Source organism: Phyllostomus hastatus, unplaced genomic scaffold (genome assembly GCF_019186645.2).
Source record: "Phyllostomus hastatus isolate PE091 unplaced genomic scaffold, TTU_PhHast_1.1 phas_contig_86, whole genome shotgun sequence".
Taxonomy (NCBI): domain Eukaryota; kingdom Metazoa; phylum Chordata; class Mammalia; order Chiroptera; family Phyllostomidae; genus Phyllostomus; species Phyllostomus hastatus.
In genome coordinates this window covers 87,873,416-87,883,841 of record NW_025333977.1, presented here as the reverse complement: position 1 = coordinate 87,883,841, position 10,426 = coordinate 87,873,416, and the positions used below count along the sequence as shown (strand labels likewise).

Sequence of the window (10,426 nt, the reverse complement as noted above, 5' to 3'; positions counted from 1 at the left end):
AATAAATACACTAATTGGCAATTCCACCCCAGAAATACAAAATGAACATTTGCATGGAATCCTTCCAGTTTTGTTACTAGCCTGTTGTGGATCCAAGGCTGAGGCTCCCTGGCCTCAAGGCGAGCTCCTGGGGCAGCTGCTAGCCAGAGGCTCTGGAAAGGGTGCTGCTGGGAACCCCGGCCAAGGAAGTTCGGAGTAGGGGGCGCGGAGGCGGGGCTGCCCCCAAGGACTCAGCGCTGGAGCGAGGAGGAGGATGCGCGCAGCTGGATGACAGCCTGGCTGGCAAGTTGGTCGGTGGGTCCCGGAGACATTCAGGTTGTGACAGAGCTCCCGAGCTGAGCGCCTGTCCAGACGCGTGGCGTGAGGAGGAGCCACGGAAGAGGAGGGAGGCGCAGCCTGGCCTGGGCGCAGCTGGAGGCTTCCCCGAAGGGCTCAGCGCGCTCGCTCACACCGAAGAGGCCGGCGCCGCCATCCCGCCGCCTCCACACCCAGCTGCTGGCGCAGCAACGGGCGCGGCTTCGGGCCCGAGCCCTGCCCACCTCCTTGCCAGTCCCTTCCAGACCCGCGAATCCACGAGAGACCCGGGCAGCGTGGGCTTGACGCTACTCGGAGGTCGGGGACCTGGTGAGGTGAGCAGCGCGCCCTTGAACTTGTCCCCAGTCTGCCTTGCAGGGGGACATCAACCGCAGAGTGCAAGGTGGCAGGTAGGATGGGCTCCCTCGCTGGGAATGTGAAGTCCTGACTGCAGAAAGTTTTATTGCACTGCGGTCTGTCGAACTGCTTTGTTCTGAGCTTAGGAGAGCCGCCCAGGAGCTGCAGCATCCTTGCGCCCTGGCAAGCACCAGTTTCCAAGTTAGCTCTTTCAGAAACTAGCTAGGGGCCACTTGTTAGAACTCGGTGTTTGAATGGTTTATATCTAGGTATACATGCGCTACTGCAGAAAACGACCGTGAAGTTTTTCTGTAGAATCGGATTCTGTTGTCAACATTTCAGAATAAAAATCTTTGGGGAAAGGTCATGGCATGATGTTCTCTAACTCTTCCCTTTGCTGGTTTTCTAGACAAGTGTGTCCATGAATAGGCAAATTACGCCCTGCTCTGAAATGAAATGTCTTTCTTGTGTAATCCTTTAAAACCAGGATATGGAGGATAACATTAAGTTATTGCATCCTTACATAAATGTGAAACATTATCAGGTGGGGATTTAAAAATGGGAAAATAGTTGATATAGATGTATTAGGCAGAAAGGCCTACAGAGGAAAATCAAGTTTTCTCTGCCGGTGGTGAAGTACATCATAGAAGGCTTCCCTGAACCCTGGGTAGCAGCCTAGCTTGCAAAAACTGTAGCTTCTTTTGCTGCAGTTGTAGCAAACCAGAGCGCAGATAAATGGCTGAGGAAGTGACTGAATATAGTGTAAGGCAGTTTGAGTTTGAACAATAAAATGTCTTGGCAGGTTTTGCTTGAGTTAGGGATCTCCTGGGGGGCTGTCTGTCTGGTCCCCATTTTGCGAGCCTAATTCCACTTCAGGGCCACTACAGTCTCTGGAGTGCTGCCTATATTTCCCCCTTCTCTTCTGTCACCAGCTTTTAGCTTCTCTCTGTTCCTCAATAAAGTCTAGAATTGAGCCTGGTCAGAGGCAGAGTTATGGTAGCCTGGGGATACTCATGAAAGCAGAATTGTGGTCTAGGGGAGATCCAGAGGGTGGGTGGGATGAACCGCTCGCTGGCTTCCAGCCCAGAAAGCTCTCTAAAGAGTGTGAGAATAATGATGATCTGGAATTATCTGGAAAGGACAGTAGGTGCTTAACAATTTGTTTCTTGCTGAGGGTTTTAATATTTTGTTGTTGTTTGAACATAAGGGCATTTCCAGATGGGGCTGGGGAAGTATGAGAACTTCTCTGAAAAGCTCCCTCCCATTCACATGTTATTCCACTCCCTTACAGGTTTTCAAAGAGTAGTTGGGAGCAAGGGGAGAGGGGAAAGAAGCGCTGAGGCCCTGACATGCCAGAGAGACCATGGGATGTGGACAGTCGGGGGCACAGAAGATGGATTTGGAAGCTGAAAGAAATGTTCTAATTTTAGTTAAATATCAGAGCCCTCATTTTGCAGAAAGGTGCTAAGGACCACAACATTCACATTTTGTTGCTGATAACTTTTGTCAGATAAAGTATGCAAATGCCTACTTTTTTTCCTACAGCATTTTATTACGGAAAACTTCAGACATACAGAAAAATAACCTACCTCTCTTTTTGTAAACTTATAACTCTCTTGAGACATAACCTAGTTAATAAAAATCAGAGTTTGGAGTCCAGGCATATGTGATCTGGTGCTGGACAGAGCTTGTATCAGAAGATGGTTAAGGAATACATGTGTGAAGAATATTTAGATTTTGAGGGGAAAAATAGGGGCCTAGTCTTTGATTCCCTAAGAATCGTAGATAAATTTCTTGATTGATTCCTTTTTCTCATTCTTAAAACACCACTTGGATAACATCACTCTCCTGCTTAACACTCCAGTGGCATCCCCAACACTTTGAATGAAATCTGGGGCTTACCGAAGCCCTGTATGATCTGGCCTGTTTGACCTCATATGCTATTATTTTTCCCTCCCTTGCTTTTCCCTCTGCCTGAATACTCTTCCCTCGTATACTTGCTTCTTTCTTCAATTTATTCAAATCTCTTTATGAATGTGACCTCTCCCATGAGGCCTCCTCTGGCCACCTGATCCAAAACAGCCCTTTGTCACTCCTTGTCCTCTAACTCTGCTTTATTTCTTTATTGTACTTGGATTTCTAGAGTATCAATACATGTGTTTCTTTATTAATTGTCTATATATCCCCCACTTGAATATAAGCTCCATAAATTCTGTTGTATCCATGGCCATGCTCCTGCTTGGCATGTAAGCAATTAATAAGTAATTATTGAGTTAATTAGATAAATGTCACAAACAAGGCATTGAGTACCATAAATGTTGCAGAACCCTTGGGAAAAATACTAGAGCTCCTTTAAGGTAATTCAAGTCAATCAATATTTTATAGGTAAATGATGATCCTGGAGATCAGTGGTTTCTTTTATGCTCACAGAGCTTCTAGCTGAATCCTGTGCTAGAAGCAGGGCCAGTTTTGACAAATTCACATCCCAAACAACATATGAACATTTTCAATCTCATAAATTTCCCTATGCCCTTTTCTAGTCACTTCCGCCATCAGAAGCAACTTTTGTTATGAGTTGTGTTATTATAGAGTAGTTTTATGTTCCTGAACATCATATAAATGAATTCACATGGTATGTACTTTTGTGTCTGGCTCCTTTTTTGCTCCACATGGTATCTGTGAGATGCATCCATACTGTTGAGATGTCTGTTGTTCATTTCATTTCATTTCAAGATGGCATTGCATCATATGAATATCAGCCATGTCTTTATCCATTTTCTTATTGATGGACACTTGCATTATTTCTATTTGGGGGCTATTTTGAATAAAGCTCTCATGAATATTCTTACAGGGTCTGCCTCATTTTAAGTCCTATGCATTTTCTGTGAAAATCTGCTTTGTGCCCCAGTGCTGAGAAAAGTATGGCAAAGTTATGAGGGGCTGTGGCTGATGTGCAGCCTGCCTGAATCCCAGCAAGTATGTTCCCTAGACAGCTCCACTGGGTGCTGACTTGCCTCCCACTCTAGAAAATGAGTGTCCATGCAAATCAGGGGGCCCTGTGGTGCTCTTTCAGTGTTTTTAGATCCTTAAAAGAGACTCCATAGAATGCCTGCTGCCATTGCTGTCGTATTCCCCTCCTCTTCTCAGATCCCCACTCCTGTGCAAGTTGACTCTTATCAGCCACTGAGCATTATGCTATTGAGTTTAAATATTAATGAATAAGAGTCTTGTTCAGAGCCTGATAAAATATTTATCTGTTTCCATGGGGCAGTGGTTTCCATATAGACTTCTCAAGGTGTTTTTCTGAGACATTTGTCATAATTGTGAGGTATCCAGACAGAGGTAGATGGTACAGCCAGGTACATCCCATGTTTTTGAACCCCACCTTGCAGAGCACACTGCTTTGTAGGGATGGGGAAGAAGAAGCACACAGAAAAATGTGTGTTGTTGGTGTCTGGATCAGGAGAAATCTGCATGTGCTGATGAAATGGATTGAAAAAAGAAGGGCCTATTTATATTGTATTATTAAAGGTATGAATCCAGAGGGGATAGTAGGAAACAACTTGTTAGAATGAAGAAATCAGTCTTGTAAGAGACACGGATTTTTTTTTTGACACTGATATAAACAACTGTGCTGAGTGCTTTAGGTTACTGCACCTGCTATGAAAATATGGAAGAAGGATTAAAGGCTAGCCAGGGCTTCTCAGTGAGGGGTAGAGAGCTAGCTGCTTCACGAAGAATGATTATTTCCTTTAAGGTAGAGGTTCCTTTTGAATTGAGTTCTGAAGAAGGTGTGGCTCTTTGCCAGGCGGCAGTACTGCGGAAGGGCATTTCCTGAAAGACAGGACAGCTTCAGCAGATATTTGAGTCTGCCGAAGTGCTGCTATAGCTTGAATAAGGTGAATAGGTGGGAAGGGTCAGAGCAGGGCACATTCGCAGTAAGAGATAAAGCAGAAAGTTACAGGCCATCTTGCCAAGGACACAGGAGTGTGGACTTTAGTCTGTTTGTTGTAGGGAACCATGTAACTTTTGACCAGAAATTGGATTAGATTTTAAGCAATCTTGGGAAGTACACCCAGCTTGGGCAAGGCCTTGAGGTATTTTCATGTCCAAGGCACTTTCAGAATATTCTGCTGTACCAGTCTAGTCTAGAAACTTTGTACAGTCTACTCCAAAGAAGTTAAACAATACATTCCTGGAATTGACCAGAAACAGATCTTCCTAGCCACCTGCTTGCACCCCAGAACAATATATGTGACTCAGAATGCTCCAAGTCAAACTGAATTCATAGGCATTATACTGCATCTTCCAATCTCTTTCTGGGGTCCAAGTACTCCTCTGTCACTTGGACCCAAATCTGGGTCAATATACTTCAGATGCAGGTTACTAAGCAACAGAGGACTAAGAGGTAAGGCTAACAGATCATCCCTGCAGAACTCAGGCCTACTTTGACCAAGCTACTGAGCAGTGACTAAAGAGGGTATAGGGCATGAAGACTGATAACCCATACACAGGACTGTCCAGCCACCTTCTACATATGTTCTTCTTTCAGATTGCATGTTCCTATTCAAAATGTCCCCAGGATATTTTTTTAAACTCATAATAAACATAGGGAGGGAATTGGAAGGGGTATTAAACCTATCAGTCATCTATACTTCAGGATGTTTGTAACAAGGAAGAGATAATTGTGAAAGAGATGCCTCTGGGGAAGTCAGTCTTCACTGCTACAGCAGCGAGGAGCTTTGCATGTATATGTATTAGCCAGAGAGCTCTGGAGTTCTGATGGGGAGAGGGGATGTCTTGGTGTGAGAATAGGAAAGGGCATGGGGGAGCCTCTGAGAAACTTCAGGATTCTGCCCAGGGCTTTGCTGGTGGGAATTACTTTCTTGCTGCCATAGGTATCTATTCCAGAGTGACAGTGGGAACACCCAGGAAAGAATGCTCCAGGTCTTCCCATTGCCATTTGTCTAGGCTGGAATCTCAGACTATGAGTTGGCACTGCCATCTCTCTGCCCTGATTTTCCAAGGGTAACTGGGGAGACCTGGAAAAGACAGAAGCAAATGTCCTAACTAGGGAAATAGTAAGGGCCTGAAGGGGTGGTCTGCCCAAAAGGTGTGGTGAAGGCCAGAAGTGTTGGTCCAACAAGACTCCAGATCAGCATGGTCCTTCTTGGTTCTAATCTAAGATATTCCTGATTTTCTGCATGATGTGGAGTCTCCCCAGGGGCCACATTAGCTGTAGTATTTCCTCCAAATATTACCAGTAGTGGGATTATATAAGTGATTACTTTTCTTGTTTAAACTTATCCATATTTTCCATGATTGTTATAGCAAGCATTTCTGTGGCAATCAAGAAAAGGTTAAGTAAAAAAATCTATTAAAGAGGTTAAATAGGGATACAGAAGAGGTATGGGTCAAGGAGAGGAGGATTGGACAGGAAGAAAAATAAGATGTTGGAAAATGAATGAATGATCAAAAACTTAATTCATCACAAGGTGCTAGTTTCCACATTTTATTATTTTTAATATGAAAGCCTATTTTTATTTTTATTGATGTTGATAAATAAAATTATTTAGGTTTCAGGTGTACAACTCTATAATACACCATTGGTATATTGCACTGTGTGTTCCCCACCGTGAGTCAAGTCCCCTTTCATCACCTTTTTTTCCTCCCTTACCCTCTTCTACCTCCCAAACCCCTTTCCCTCTGGTAACCGCCATATTGTTGTCTGTGTCTATGGGTTTTTTCTTTGCTTGATCCCTTCACCTTTTTCACCCATCCCCCCAGCACCCCTCCCCCTGACAGCTGCCTGTCCTCTGTATCTATTAGTCTGTTTCTATTTTGTTTATTAGTTTATTTTGTTCATCAGATTCCACATATAAGTGAAATCATATGGTACTTGACTTTCTCTGACTTATTTTACTTAGCATAATACTCTCCAGGTCCATCCATGTTGTTGCAGAGGTTACAATTTTGTTCTTTTTATGGCCAAGTAGTATTCCATTGTGTAAATGGTGGTTCCATGTACCACCACTTTTTTATCCACTTGTCTACTGATGGGCACTTGAGCTGCTTCCAAATACTGGCTGTTGTAAAAAACACTGCAGTCAATACAGGGGTGCATTTATTCTTTTGAGTTAGTGTTTCAGTTTTCTTTAGATATATTCCCAGAAGTAGAATTGTTGGGTTATAAGGCAGTTCTATTTTTAATTTTTTGTGGTAACTTCATATTGTTTTCCACAGTGGCTGCACCAGTCTGTATTTGCATCAACAGTGCACAAAGGTTCCCTTTTCTCTACATCCTTGCCAACACTTGTTTATTGATTTTCTGATGATAGTCAATTGGGAAAGCATGAGATGGTATCTCATTGTGGTTTTCATTTGCATTTCTCTGATGATTAGTGATGTTGAGCATCTTTTCAAATGTCTATTGCCCATCTGTATATCCTCTTTGGAGAAGTGTCTATTTAGGCCCTTTACCCATTTATTAATTGGTTTGTTTTGTGTGTGTGTGTGTTTTAATATTTTATTATTTTATGAACTACTTTATTGTTTTTTAATATATTTTATTGATTATGCTATTACAGTTGTCTCATTTCCTCCCCTTCATTCCTCTCCACCCTGTATACCCTCTCCCACCTACATTCCCCCCTTTAGTTCATGTCTATGTGTCATAAGTTCTTTAGCTTCTACATTTCCCATACTATTCTTGCCCTCCCCCTGTCTATTTTCTACCTACCAGCTATGCTACTTATTCTCTTTACCTTTTCCCCCTCTCTGCTCCTCTCACTCCCCTATTGCTAACCCTCCACATGATCTCCATTTCTGTGGTTCTGTTCATGTATAGTTGTTTGCTTAGTTTCTTTTGGTTTTGCTTTCGGTGTCGTCGTTAATAATTGTGAGTTTGCTGTCATTTTACTATACATGCCTTTTTGTCTTCTTTTCCTTAGATAAGTCCCTTTAACATTTCATAAAATAAGGGTTTGGTGATGATGAACTCCTTTAACTTGACCTTATCTGAGAAGCACTTTATCTGCCCTTCCATTCTAAATGAAAGCTTTGCTGGATAGAGCAATCTGGGATGTAGGTCCTTGCCTTTCATGACTTGGAATACTTCTTTCCAGCCCCTTCTTGCCTGTAAGATCTCTTTTGAGAAATCAGCTGAGAGTCTGAGGGGAACTCCTTTGTAGGTGACTGTCCCCTTATCTCTTGCTGCTTCTAGGATTCTCTCCTTCATTTTTACCTTAGCTAATGTAATTATGATGTGTCCTGGTGTGTTCCTCCTTGGGTCCAACTTCTTTGGGACTCTCTGAGCTTCCTGGACTTCCTGGAAGTCTATTTTCTTTGCCAGATTGGGGAAGTTCTCCTTTATTATTTGTTCAAATAACTTGTCCACTTGTTGCTCTTCCTCTTCTCCTTCTGGCACCCCTATAGTTTGGATGTTGGAATGTTTAAAGATGTCCTGGAGGTTCCTAAGCCTCTCCTCATTTTTTTGAATTCTTATTTCTTCATTCTTTTCTGATTGTATATTTTTTTTCTTCTGGTCCACTCTATTGATTTGAGATCCAGTTTTTTTTCCATCACTATTGGTTTCCTGTGCATTTTTCTTCATTTCTCTTAGTTTGGCCTTCATTTTTTCATCTAATTTGTGACCAGAATCAACCAATTCTGTGAGCATTCTGATCATCAGTGCTTTGAACTGTGCATCTGATAGGCTGGCTATCTCTTGGTCACTTAAAAGTATTGGCTCTGAGGCTTTCATTTGTTCTTCCATTTGAGCCTTTTTTTTTTATTTGGTCTGGTCGTGCCTGATACATATGAGGGGCAGAGCCTTAGGTGTTCACCAGGGCAGGGCAACCCAGTTGCTGGGTTGTGATGCTGTATATGGGGGCAGGGTCAGAGAGGGAACAATGGTGCTGGCTCTGCTCTCTCTCTGATTTCAGTTCCCTCTGCCACTTCCCACAAGCAAATTGGGCCCTGCTGGTGCTGGTTCCTGGGTGGGTGGGCTTGTGTACATTCTAGGATCCTGTGGGTCTCTCTAACGAACTCTCCTGTGAGGCTGGGAGTCTCTCCCAGCACCTCAAGCCCCAGAAGTGTTTTCAATCAGTGCTTTTAGGCTTTATTTCCCGGTTCTGGGTCACTGCTCATTTTCACCTGGTTTATCTGTGCGCGAATGTGTGACTGCAGACAGCCAGTTACCTTGTCCACCCTACTGGGTCTGCTCATTGCCTCCCTATGCCCGGGGTCTGTTCCAGGGTCTGCCAGCCACCACTTTTTCCTGCTGTGACCCCTCTCCACAGACCCCTCTCTACATCAGCCCTCGACTCCACCCCTCTTACCAGTCTGGATGAATGGTTGTCAGACTTCCATACAGTTCAGTTTTCTGTCTGTTCTGGTTGTTTTCTTTGTTTCTAAATTTTTGTTGTCCTTAACTTTGGTTGTGCAAGGAGGCACAGTGTGTCTACCTATGCCTCCATCTTGGCCAGAAGTATCTGTTTGTTTTTTTAGTGTTGAGTTTTATAAATTTTGTATATTAATCCTTTATCAGACATATCATTGGCTAATATGTTCTCCCAATCAGTGGGTTTGTCTTTTCTTTTTGTTGATAGTTTCCTTTGCTGTGCAAAAATTTTTTAGTTTGATGTAGCCCCATTTGTTTATTTCTCTTTTATTTCCCTTACCCAAGAAGATATATCACAAAAGAATACTACTATGAGAAATGTCCAAGATTTCACTGCCTATGTTTTCTTCTAGGATTTTTATGGTCTCAAGTCTAACATTTAAGTCTTTAACCTATTTTGAATTTATTCTTATGTATGAGGTAAGAAGGTAGAACAGGCATATAGATCAATGAAACAGAATAGAGAGCTGAGAAACAAACCCATGCCTTTATGATCATTTAATATTTGTCAAAAAGGGCAAGAACATACAATGGGGTAAATATAGTCTATTCAGTAAGTGGTGTTGGGAACATTGGGCAGATAATTTTTGCATATTATTTTCATTATTTTTGAATATCACATATCTGTTGTCCTCCAGAAGATCTGGAAGTAACTATTAGCATGAAACCAATTGTAAATCCTGGCTAAGTGTCACACCTCCAAAGCCTTAATGCCATCCTGTGGATGACAACTGGAGGGCCCACTGCTAGCTTCCAGTGGTCCTCAAAGAATCTTCTGCCGAAGTACTAACACTGAACACTTCAAGCCTGGGCAACAGCATCTTTCCCACAGCATTTAACCTTTATTCCTGCAGCAGCTGGGCCATCCTTGTGCATCTCACCTCTAAAGTATGGAACAGGAGCCAACAAAGACTGTGAATAGTTGGAGTAGTAAGCTTTTCCCAGAGAAAAACCTGTTCTGTTCTCATCCATGACTCTGCTGGCTGCTCACTGGCTCAGGAAGCTCTGTGGCTGAGGCTTTGGAGAGGCAAATGTAGTTTTCATTTCACAACCACCAGCCTTTCCCAGAGCCACTGTCAAGTCTGCTTTAATTGGCTTCTGCTGAGGGACCCATGCTGAGGCCTCTCTCCCAGAGCGAAAAGTGGCTATTTACCTCTACCCACCAGCATCAATTTAAAGCAAATGCCAGAGAACTACACTCCCCACTGGTATTACTTGTAATGTTGTTTGTAATCATTAAAGTTTCAAATTCTTTTTATATGTTAAATTTGTTACATTTTTAGATTATAAAAGTAATACACACTCACTGAGGAAAGTCTAGAAAAAATGTTATTAATCTCTACCTCCTGTCCCTTCCATCTTCCTGACAAAACC

The 10,426-nt window shown here is 42.8% G+C and overlaps 1 protein-coding gene across 2 annotated transcripts in view; it reads left to right on the top strand.

Annotated features, from left to right (window-relative positions):
* Window positions 1-324: 324 nt before the first annotated feature.
* GPR156 (G protein-coupled receptor 156) overlaps window positions 325-10,426 on the top strand; it is a 100,165-nt gene continuing 90,063 nt past the window's right edge. For both annotated transcript variants that reach the window (XM_045851525.1, XM_045851523.1), the window contains exon 1: window positions 325-629. The gene's annotated coding sequence lies outside the window, so the exon portion shown is untranslated. The remainder of the gene's footprint in view (window positions 630-10,426) is intronic.